General features: G+C 36.8%; 1 pseudogene across 1 annotated transcript in view; it reads right to left on the bottom strand.

Annotated features, from left to right (window-relative positions):
- LOC306870258 (pyruvate carboxylase, mitochondrial-like) overlaps positions 1-12,935 on the bottom strand; it is a 373,186-nt pseudogene that overhangs the window by 317,025 nt on the left and 43,226 nt on the right. Inside the window, exon 4 of the transcript in view lies at positions 153-226. The product of the transcript in view is annotated as a pyruvate carboxylase, mitochondrial-like (transcript). The remainder of the gene's footprint in view (positions 1-152; positions 227-12,935) is intronic.

The following is a 12,935-nucleotide window of genomic DNA, read 5'->3' as shown; positions in this document are numbered from 1 at the left end:
GCAGCATGGCAAAACAGATTTCACAGAAATAAAATACAGTAAATATTTGTTTGTATTGTTGTGTTAAATTTCAGTAATTTTGGCAAAGTTTACAAGCTCTCTGATGAGAAACACCACGAGGGGATTTAGGCTGATGCTTTGTTTTTGCGCACTCTTTCCAGAATTCCATCTGATCTGTGACTCTGAATGGCATTTGGTGCCACCAGGGTTGATTCTCAGAATGAACCTGCAAGCACAAGAAAAAAAAAAAAAAGCGTTTACAGAATTTGCACTAACTGCCAGATTTTGTGCTGTATGCACTTTGAGATTAATTAAAAATACGATATACTCTCTGAACGCACCTACAAGGAAGGTGCATAATTAGTTGATAATACATCACAAATAATTACATTTATAATCAATTCCTTATAATGCATTCTTGTAGATCAAACAGTAGATCAAAGTCAAGTCACCATTATTTTATATAGTGCTTTTTTACAATGCAGATTGTGTCAAAGCAGCTTTACAGTTTTAAACAGGGAAATAGTGTGTCGTCCTCCTCTGGCCAGATGAACCAGCAGGTTGTTCCATGCTGCATCAGAGTCAGATTGTGCAAAGGACTCATCTGATTCCTGTGGTCTTGTCCCAATGACCGTCTTGGAGACAGGGTCTTCACTGGGGATCAGTCTAGGTGTCCTGCCTGTAGAGGTCATCTCTAGGTGCTGATCAACCATCTGATCTGGATACAGTCTGGATTTGGGTGGCTACGGTGACCTCGGAATAAGAAATAAACAGACAAATTTTAGCGTAGATGACATTCTTCTAACAATGTAACAAGTACATCAGGTGTTTTGGGAAGTGTTCCCGTTTTCGGTTGACGTAATTAATGCAGCCTAACAATATTTATGCACTTAATAAAAATGCCCTTATTGTACTATTGGTATACTAAACTGGTATACTTAAAGTCTGCTAAACTGGAATAAATAACTAATGCACTTTAATTGTGCAGAAGTAGTACATAAGTCCAACTAAAGATATACTGAAGTATATTGATTGTTCTAAAGTGGATCTATTGCAAGTATACTTTAAGTACACTTTAAATATCTTGCATTCAAAGACCAATATTATTCAAATATCACACAATCCTCAGCAATATTGACATTAAAACACATTTCAGGCTTTATATTAAGAAATGTGCATTGTGCACAAATACTCCAAATAAAGTTAAAAAAACATTTTTATATATCAGTAAGTCTTTAGTGATATATCAGTAAATATATTATTTATAGATTTATTTAAACTTAGTATGAAAAAAATGCATTTTAAATATATTACTTTTTTATCTTATCTTGCTAAAAAATGCATGCATTGCATGGAAAGTGTGAAATTTATTTTGAGCTACAGGATTGAAACATGTTTGAATTATCTTTCAAAATGTAAACATGGAGTTGAGCCAAAATGCTACCATTTCAAGTCTGTTTAACATGATGCGATTATGTAAAAATTGATTATTATAAAAACTGAATGAGAAACCTTATAGGAATTGATGAAAAGCATATTTTTTGTGCATAAGTTTCAACATAGTGAAATATCTATGCAAATGTTACAAAAACACTTTAAATATTTAAACATTGACATAAAATATTGCAAATCTGAAAATGTTGCAGATATTGCAGATCTTTGGAGAAAGCATTACAGTGACCTATTCAATTGTGTTAAAAGTGACGGTTTCATCATTATCTAGAGAAACACGTGTTAGTGATAAATCCCCTGTGATGTTTGTACTGGCTACTGTATACAGGCCACCAGGGCACCACACAGACTTTATTAAAGAATTTGCTGATTTCTGAGTTAGTACTTGCTGTAGATAAAGTCTTATTTGTTGGCGATTTTAATATCCATGTCGATAATGATAAAGATGCATTAGGATCAGCATTCATAGACATTCTGAACTCTATTGGGGTTAGACAACACCTTTCCGGACCTACTCATTGTCAAAATCATACTCTAGATTTAATACTGTCACATGGAATTGACGTTAGTGGTGTTGAAATTCTGCAGCAAAGCGATGATATCTCAGATCATTATCTAGTCTTGTGTAAACTCCATATAGCTAAACCTGTAAATTCTACACCTTGTTACGAGTATGGCAGAACCATCACCTCTACCAGAAAAGACTGCTTTGCAAGTAATCTTCCTGATTTATCTCAATTCCTCAGCATATCCAACAGCGCAGAAAAACTTGATGTAACAGAAACTATGGACTCTCTCTTTTCTAGCACTTTAGATACAGTTGCTCCTTTACGCTTAAGGAAGATCAAAGAAAACAGTCCGACTCCGTGGTATAATGAGCACACTCGCACCTTAAAGAGAGCAGCCCGGAAAATGGAGCGCAGATGGAGGAAAACAAAACTAGAGATATTTTGTATAGTCTGGCGGGAAAATACCCTATCTATACAGAAAAGCATTAAAAACTGCTAGATCTGATTACTTTTCGTCTCTTCTAGAAGAAAACAAACATAACCCCCGGTATTTATTCAATATATAAATTAACGAAAAATAAAGCATCAACAGGTGTTGGCATTTCCCAAAAGCACAGCAGTAATGACTTTATGAACTACTTTACTTCCAAGATCGATTCTATCAGAGATACAATTGTAACCATGCAGCCGTCAGCTACAGTATCACATCAGATAGTGCACTATAGATCCCCTGAGGAACAATTTCACTCATTCTCTACTATAGGAGAGGAAGAATTGTATAAATTTGTTAAATCATCTAAACCAACAACATGTATGTTGGACCCTATTCCATCTAAACTACTAAACGAGCTGCTTCCAGAAGTCATAGATCCTCTTTTGACTATTATTAATTCATCACTGTCATTAGGAAATGTCCCCATAACCTTCAAATTGGCTGTTATTAAGCCACTCATTAGTAGTAGTATCCATGTGTCCAAATGATGATTTATGATCATATGAATGATGATCCCTGTCAGCGTTTATTGACAGGTTATCATATGTCAGATGTGTACATGGGTAGATTTTATGACCTAATTTATGGCTATGTGACCCCCTCTGTCATGGTTAGATATGTTTCAGATGTAAGCGTAAAACAGCACGCCTTAATTTTCGTGTCGATACTTAATGGGGGTCTCACATGAAACAGATGGATAATTGTCCTAAAAAAGAAATACCGACTTTGTCAAACACATTTTTCTTAATTTTCATTTATTCCTATTATGATGACAGCTCACAAAGAGGTGTCTTCACCTAAAACATACACAGTCCAACAAACAAAATGTGAGCCACGTCATCCTTAATCCTGATCGTCTGACTTAGTGAAATGTCTGTCACGATAGATCAAGAGGAGGATTTCTGTATCCTGTATGCATTATAGCAATTTTTCTTTAATGATGTATACACTTTTGCATTTCGTAATTCAATGATTTTTAGTCAATTTGTTTTGTGCAAAGATAGTTCCTATGTAAAGATTATGTTTGAATGATTTCTATAACCTTTACAAAAGCATGGGACATCATAGTTCTCAAAATATGTTTGCATTACATCAAATAAATATGACAGAAGTGGAGAAACAAGATGTTTAGCACATGCACACATTGTAGATGCTTATGTACACCAGAGATGTTGCTTTATTTGAGCCAAAGAAGATGGCGATAGTGACTGATGACATTCTTTAATGTTTAATGTCGTTGTGTTGAAAAAGATTCTGTGGACAAACACCTCAAGGGAAATAATGTCAAAATAATAAAAAGTTCAGTCAAGTGTTCAATATTATTTTTTTTTTAATGAATAAGTATGTGCACGTGTACCAATGATTCGCTCAGCAGTCCGAGGTCAGATTTGGTAGCTGAGCTGAACCAGACAGTTAATGAAGTGCAGAGGACGGATTCAATGATGGCGGAGTAGAACTGTTTCAGCAGCTCCTGTGGCAGGCATCAGCTGGCAAAGGAAGTACAACCTCTGCTGGGCCTTTTTCACAATAGAGTCAGTGTGAATGTCCCACCTCAGGTCCTGAGAGATGGTGGTGCCCAGGAACCTGAATGACTCCACTGCAGTCACAGTGCTGTTCATGATGGTGAGTGGGGGGAGAGCAGGGGGGTTTCTCCTGAAGTCCACAATCATCTCCACACTTTTGAGCGTGTTAAGCTCCAGGTTGTTGAGACTGCACCAGACAGCCAGCTCCTTAACCTCCTGTCTGTAAGCAGATTTGTCACTGTCCTGAATGAGGCCAATCAGTGTGGTGTCGTCTGCAAACTTCAGGAGCTTTACAGAGGGGTCTTTAGAGGTGCAGTCGTTGGTGTAGAGGGAGAAGAGCAGTGGGGAGAGAACGCAGCCCTGTGGAGCTCCAGTGCTGATGGTGCGGGTGCTGGATGTGTATTTTCCCAGCCTCACTAGCTGCTGCCTGTCTGTCAGGAAGCTGTTGATCCACTGACAGACGGAGGTGGGCACGGAAAGCTGAGTTAGTTTGAGCAGGAGGAGGTCTGGAATGATGGTATTAAAGGCCGAGCTGAAGTCCACAAACAGGATCCTCACATAAGTCCCTGGTATGTCCAGGTGTTGCAGTGTGTAATGCAGTCCCATGTTGACTGCATCATCCACAGACCTTTTTGCTCTGTAGGCAAACTGCAGGGGATCCAGTAAGGGTCCAGTGATGTCCTTCTGATAAGCCAAAACCAGTTTATCAAATTACTTTATTACTTTATACAGATGTTGGAGCCACAGGTCTGTAGTCGTTAAGTCCTGTAATCTTGGATTTCTTTGGGATGGGGATTATGGTGGAGCGTTTGAAGCATGAGGGGACTTCGCACAGCTCCAGTGATCTGTTGAAGATCTGTGTGAAGATGGGGGCCAGCTGGTCAGCACAGGATTTCAGACAGGCTGGCATCACACCATCTGGGCCTGGTGCCTTCCCTCTCTTGTTCTTTTTGAAGACCTGGCGCACGTCATTTTCTCTTATCTGCAGTTCAGGTGTGGGGGAGAGGGGGGTTGCAGGAGGTGTGAATGGTGTTTTTTCAAACCTACAATAGAACTCATTAAGATCGTCTGCCAGTTGTTGATTCTCCACAGTGCTGGGGGATGGTGTCTTGTAATTGGTGATGTCTTTCAGACCTTTCCACACTGAAGCCGTGTCACTGGAAGAGAACTGGATCCTTAACATATCGGAAAAATTCCTCTTTTCCACTCTGATCTCCTTTTCCAGTGTGTATTTGGCCTGTTTATACAAGACTCTGTCCCCATTCCTGTAAGCATCTTCTTTGGCCTGACGGAGCTGTCTGAGTTTTGCAGTGAACCACGGTTTGTCGTTGTTATAAGTTAGATGAGTCCTGGTAGGAATGTACATATCCTCAGAGAAACTGATATAAGATGTTACAGTCTCTGTGAGCTCGTCCAGATCATCAGCAGCTTCAAAAACACTCCAATCAGTAAGGTCGAGACAGGCTTGTAAAACCCACTCTCTCTCATTAGTCCATCTCTTTACAGTCCTTAATACAGCTTTAACAGATTTGTCTGTCAGATTTGTCGACGCTGTCTGAGCTTCACAAGCGCGCCGGCTCCGACTACTATGTTCAGCAAAACATCGAATAATCGAAAACCGGTTGGAGATTGTGTGGTGTGCCAAATGTTCAGCAGTTCTTCCCTGGTGAAACTGATGATGTTAGACAAACAGAAAACAGGAAAAACTAACAAAAACACTAAAACAACTGGAGAGCCAAGCACAATGGCTGCCAGGCGTATTATATATTGTATTGTTTTTTTTAGAAAATTAAGGATATTTTCTATTCTTCTTTTTAGTGTTTATTTTAGGCTATAGGATAAAACACAGGCGGCGATGTTTTATCCTATTGATGATTAATGTAAAATAAACGCTAAAAAGAAGACTATTTTGTGAGTGCGGATCATGGTCTCATTATAGGCTATTATGAAAAATAATGTTTAATAAACACAATACAGTGCATTCCGCACCTAAACAGGTGGCCTGGTTGAATCTGGCGGTGGGGTTGGGGCCACAAATCCGTGAATTTACAAACCCGCTGGAACAGATTGCGAAAGCGTGCGCACTGATTATGAATTTGTGGGTACAGATTCAAAAACCGAGGGTACTGTTTACAAAATCTGAGCGCACGGACTGGAAATTCGTGGGTACGGTTTATTAATCCGTGGGCACGATTTGTTAAACTGAGGGGACGGACTGCAAAACCGTCGCACAGATTGTTTTTTTCTCCTATAGGTGACGTGCCAGGCTCTGTAATGAACTGCTTAGACTGGTCTTAAAAGTTAATCATCTAATTTAAATTTCTGCAAGACTAGTCATTACTTTTCAAAATCAGTTACTACAAAATCTACAAAAATGTAGATTGGTCAAATATAAATAAGGCTGAAGTAAGGCTGATTACCACTTGATTAACTGCTAGTTAGTTAAACTAGTTCTTAATAAGACAGTTTTAACATGGTGGCTAATGCAACTGGCCCCAGGTCTTACCTTCGAAGGATTCAGCCTCTGAATTGTCATGTGACCTACCATCATCATATGCATCACTTCAGTGGCATTCACAAATCTCTCCCGTGGCCTCATGGGATAGTAAAGTGCCCATCCGATTCACGCTTCAAAATAATAAGTCATCCGGATACTTTTTGCCTGTTTAATTAATACTGTGAATTAAGACATACTTCTCTTTTACATAATATTTATTCTGTCTTTGCTTGCTTTATAGCAGGGAAGTTTGTGGTTTTGAATGCAGCCATTAAGTTGCCTTCATTTGAAATAATTTTTGCTGGAGGAGCAATAATAGACAAAGCAACTATCAACATTGTGTTTAAATGTAAGTTACTCAATATCGATGTCCTGTTTATGAACTTTTGTATGCTCCGCCAACAAAACAACAGCACTCTTGTTCATGGGATATGCTTAATTATGAGACATTATGAACTGGCCTAGTCTATGTGTCAAGTAGTGTGTATATTGATGACATTTAAAAAAAAAAAAAGTTAAGAAAAAAAGGCAGTAAACTAATCATGTTAGAGAAACAAGTTTTACAACTCAGTTTATCTCCTGCTTGCTGTTCTCATGTAGAGGTATAAAGATTCCTCATCCATCTTTATGCTAACAGTAAAATTTCTCACTTTCATCTCTTTTTTTCAGGTCCAGTCTCACTTATTCTTACACCCTCTCCAGCTTTCTTTCTATTTTCTCTCTCTGTGAGTGTATTTGTGTCTAGGTTTGTCAGATGACGGATGATTTTTTTCAGAATGTTGTTTTGACTAAAACGTCACACTCCTAAAACAGGAATGTATTAATCACACAGTCTCTCCATATCACATGACAACAGAGAAGAAAAATACAAAGGCAGATAGAATGAAAGAGAGAAATAAGAAAGAAAATATTCATAATACTAACATTAATAATATAGGTTCCCATCACTTTCAAATTGTGTCTGAAATGTTTTAGCAGAGAGAATAAATTTGTGAAAAATATGACAGTAAGAATGACAACTGTTTAAAGTGTCTGTACTAGACAGAAAGCATCTCTTTAGGTTTTCATGACCTTCTTTTTGCAACAAAACTAAGCTTAAATGGTTGATGCTATGGAGCAGAAATAAGTAAACAGTAGACAGCAATATTTACATAAACATTACTGCCTAATTGCCTTTATGATTGTATCATCTAAAAATGTTTTTCCTTCCAATAGGATCACAGACTCATGATCATGGCACAGAACAATGGTCCAGTTTAAAAAGACACACCTGACAATAAACAATACGCTGGAAGTGGCAGAAGACATCACTTGTTTTCCTTTTTCTTTATTACAGCTGTTGGCTTTATATTGTTAAAGGAAAACCCGCATAAAGATAAGGCTAATGATAAGGAGGCATTCAAAGCATTAAATATTTAAGTTTATGGCATGGTAGATAAAAAAACTTCATTTCCATGTAACGTTTTAAAAATACACCAAAGATTAAGCTGTAGAACATCACAAGCTGTGCATGTATCTTATCACACTCGCAGTCTTTTATCAAGCATTGCCTTTAAATCAATGTTGATCCAATGGAAAAGAGAGAATAGAATGTCAGTAGGCAATGTGTTCATTTAAGTGCAGCACATGTAAACACAAAATATCGTCTGCCAAGGCCAGACTAGTGATATCAGAGGCATGTCCAAATCAAACAGATTGCCACACTGGCCAACAATACTCTTTAATCTTTAGAGTGTGAGGATGCTAAGCTTTCTGCACGAGAGCTGTCATGAAGCGGTCAAATAATCAGGTATGTACATAAAGTGCCCACAAAATCTTTATTATAATGCAGACATTAAAGGTTTCATGGATTGAAATTGAGAAATTTACCTTGATTTTGTAACATATAAGTGGTCATTACACTATAAAAACATCCTGTTTCAGAACTCAAAACATCTTTGTTAGGCTAAAAACAGCTTTTATTGAAACCAAGCTGCCAAAATGTTTTGTCTCATTATGACATCATAATGCGGCGAAAGGCCGAAGAAGATGAACGCTTGATACATCACTGCCTCTTTAGCCCCGGCCCAATATATTTTATAGTAACAGTGTTTTTACCCTGTTACTATTGCTATGTTTATTACAAATTGTTTGATATGTACTAAGTATTTCTATGTTTTTAACCAAAATGACCCATATTGTTTTCAGAGTACATAACAGTTGTGTCCATCTATTATTTTAATATGCAAACTGTTACCCAACCATAGAATAAATGAAGTTATACAGCAAATAATTACTGCACTGCAACCTTGTGTTTAATAACATTAATGTACAGTAAGCCTTGATTTTTGTATATTTGTTTCTAATAATGACGTCAAATGTGCATTAAAGCATTTTGTGCAATTACTGTTTTATGTCAATTTTTTATATATGTTCTTCACATTCCCCCCTTTTGTCAACTCAATACAGATAGGAAAATGATTAACACTCATCAGTCCAGTGTAGTGTGTCAGTATCTTTTGCTGTCATCAGTGTTTGTATAGAGTGGGGTCCAAAAGTCTGAAACATTTGAAAATCTGCATTTTTTTTTTAACCTTAGAATAAACAAAGTTCTGCCAAATGGAAAGCTGTTGCAGGAGAAGAGGAAGTCATTGCATTTTGGTAAAATAATTATGAAGATTATGATGACAAATGTTCTTCTTCCTCTTTTTTTTTTTGGAATAACATGGAATTCACAAATGAATCATTTGCAATAAGACAACAATGCACATTAAGAAATTAGGGTCAACTTTGATTTCCTGTTGACTTTTAAAGGAAATTATTTTATTGTTGTCCATAACAAACATACACTCTCCCTGATACTTCACATAACACTTTGACCTTGCTTGAAGCTGCTTGTCTAGAATGCCTGTCGTGTCATGATTTTGAGAAAGACTGTTCAGATTTGCTATATGTAACACAGGTTTCTTTTGGGCAAACAGAAAACAGCTGATAGGAGAATTAGCTTACGTGATTGTCTACAGACAGCCTGACAAGTCTGTGACAATTCTGGCCTGCAATGGTAAGCTCAGCAAAAGCACAGTTGGCTAGCAAAGACTGACCCCTATGATCTTTATAATATTTAATATTTGTTATAGAAATTTAGGTTTCTATAACAGGTCCAAGTCGAAGAAATTTTACACCAATCTATTATCTGCATCTTCTTTCTTTCATTAACCGATGTTTTGCAGAACAGTCAGAACTTCTTGTTTAAAAACATGTTCATTATATTCACAGTTGGAATTCACAGCAATTGTGTTGTCTACTGTTTGTTCTAGATCTCTTCATATCTCCTAATTTTCATTTGGAATGGCTTTTTAAACAATCACTACTTCCTTGTTATATTTCCCCACTGTTTCTATTATAATATTTATAGACACAGAGACTTGGACACCAAATTAGAGACGTGTGAACAACACATATAGGTTTGCATAAATGTAATCTACCTAACACTATTGTTCAAAAGTTCATTGGCTATGGGTCAGCACCAATGTCATTTCTAGTTAAAACACATTTCACACTGCAAGACATTGGGCTTGTACAAATACTCACACTTGTGGTCTTGACCACTTGTCTACTTAAATGACATATTTCAATTATTTGTTCAAGTAAGTGTTCTTGTAAAAGTGTTCAAGTGGGGATGAAGACCACAAGTGTGTGTAGAACTTTTCATTACCCAATGGGATACACTTGCATTTTTAGTGTTTTAAAAATGCAAGGATTTACAGAGCTTTATTTTGATTTGCCTTGAAAAAAATAAAAATAAATAACAAGTAAACGTCTGTTCAGTAGTCCCTATAACCAAATTAATAATTGTGGTCCTTCTAACTAAGTGAAAAAAAGCAGTTGCTAATGTTGTCCAAATTAACAAACTCATCTTTGCTCAAATAAGATGTGCAACTCTTTATGTTTCACTACCATTTCTAAAATTATGTAAATTATATATGTCAAATAAAATGAACATTTATCTCAGTCACTAGTTAATCATGAACCTACTGTAAATTTTGAAGTGACATCTACAAGAAAACAAGAAGTTCCCTGTTGGATACACAAAAACATGCTATTTCAGAATCTTGTATTGCTTCTGAAGATTACCAAATAAGTTGCAGGATGGTGTGTTTGTTGGTGGCAGGGAATGACATATGGCTTCTGACAAACATACAGTATGCAAATGTTTTATATGAAGTAATCACTGCTATTAAAACAAGAAAAAAGTTAAGGCTCTGTGGTTGCATGTGTGTATATTGTACATACACTGTAACATTAACTTAAATTATCAGTTTAAAATATTTCAATTTAAATAAACTATTGTATTTTCATTTTCTACTTTAAAATGTAATGTATACCTGTGGTGGCAAAGTTACATTTTCGGAAGCCATTACTCCAGTCTTCCGTAGGCCATTACTCAATCCTTCAGAAAACATTATAATTATGCTGATTTGGTGCTCAAATAACTTTTCTTGTTATTAATGTTAAAAACTAGTTTTGCTGCTTAATGTTTTTTGTGAAAACTGTGATCCACTACCATTGAAAAGTTTGGGGTAAGGATAAAATAAAATAAAAATAAAAATAAATAAATGAAAGAAAGAGAACTTGTGATATGGAGATTAATATAACAAAATAAACAAAATTAGAAATACAAACTTACATGCTGTCACTGGATGATGTGCTTTTGTAATTTCACTCTGTATCCACTTGGTGTCAGCAGAAGCAAATGAAAAAAAAAAAATTCTAATAATCCTAATAAGAAGCATGAACAATGTCTTACATTTTTATTACACCATTATTCACCATTCTCAAAAAGTATAATTCTGGTGCACATTTTTCATCAGTAACTAGATGGGACTGTTAATAACTGGAGTTAAATTATGAATCAAGACTGGAACAAAATAGAGTGAAATATGGTCTGCGAGAGAGAAGTTTCTTTTAACTCAGTTTTTCAAATCATAAGCTGTTCTCTCCCTCTCTGACTAGCTGTCTCTTTATTCATCAGCCCTTCCCTCTCTCTCTTTTTCTGTCTAACAGTATATTGTGCATAATTTAATTCAGCCATTCTTCCTTGTTGCAGTCTTTTCCCCAGTAGCACTGGCATTAAGGAGGAACTCAGGTGTCAGGGGAAGAGACGTGTGTCAGACGTCAGGAGAGACCACTGTGGAGACACAGATGGGGCTCAGAGAAGAGTGGGTGAGGTGAGAATTGCAGCTAATGAAGTATTAAACACAGGCTTTATATTTTTAAAGGTTTTCAACATCAGATGCAATCAAACATAAGAACGGAACAAATAACCTGTGTGCACCCACATATACAAATTACACTACCTCAAGTTTTCCCATCTAACAGGTCTTTGTTGCATATCCTGAGTGCGTGTGGCCGTGGGGGGTTTCATTAGAGCCACTCGTTGGGCTGGTGGGTGGCCAGGGCATGGGTGGAGATCCAGACGCCTGTAAATGTCACAGAAGAAAGTCCTACTGTGCATAGAACTCATTTCCTGTTAACAGCCAGCTCTCTGTAGTTCTGCATTATTTATAAAGGCCACACGTATGCTTGCAAACAAACAAACAAACACACACACACACACACACACACACACACACACTCTTATGCAAACAATACCAAATTATCTTGACAAGTAATTCACTAAGAACAACAACAACAACTCTGACAAACTGCCAGATCTGGAAACTTCTTAATAATTTAGAGCCTGCTGAAAAGAGTTCTGGTAAATAAAACTGTTGATTATCAAGTCAAGTCTTTATGGGAGGGTTGATTTTTTTTTTTTTTTTCAATTTAAGAAATAGGCTACACCATGTAGTTTTTATACCTATCAAACATCTTCAAACAGCTTAAGATACACAAAACACTATGAACAATAGACATTATACGGGTTTGCAAACAGCTTCGGAGTAGCATGTAATGGATGGTGCACTGAGTTTTCTGTGTAAACATGCACTAGACCAGGGATAGGCAACTTCGGTCCTGGAGGACTGGTGTCCTGCAGAGTTTAGCCCCAACCCTAATCAAACACGCCTGCCTATACCTTTCTAGTGATATTGAAGACATTGATTAGCTTCTTCAGGTGTGTTTGATTAGGGTTGGAGCTAAACTCTGCAGGACACCGGCCCTCCAGGACCGAAGTTGCCTATTCCTGCACTAGACAGACATGTTTGAATGCTGCGCTCATGTCTTTTGTGTGTGACAATGTTCTAAAGTTAAATAATTTCAGCATTTACAAAAAACACATCTGCATATCTAGACCTTGCATGTCTATGCCCTGCATTTTAAATGCAAATACAAATTCTGTGTGAACAGCCCAATAGTCTCTTGAATAAAACAAATGTTTTGCATTTGCCTGTTCAGAACAATGTAAAAAACAAAAACAACAAAAAACAAAAACAAGAGACGGGCTCAATAAAAACCCTAATTCTCTGACAGTGGTGCTTATG

Source organism: Barbus barbus (genome assembly GCF_936440315.1).
Source record: "Barbus barbus genome assembly, chromosome: 1".
Taxonomy (NCBI): Eukaryota; Metazoa; Chordata; class Actinopteri; order Cypriniformes; family Cyprinidae; genus Barbus; species Barbus barbus.
Note: the sequence above shows the minus strand (reverse complement) of the source record. Positions and strands in the feature narration are given on the sequence as shown.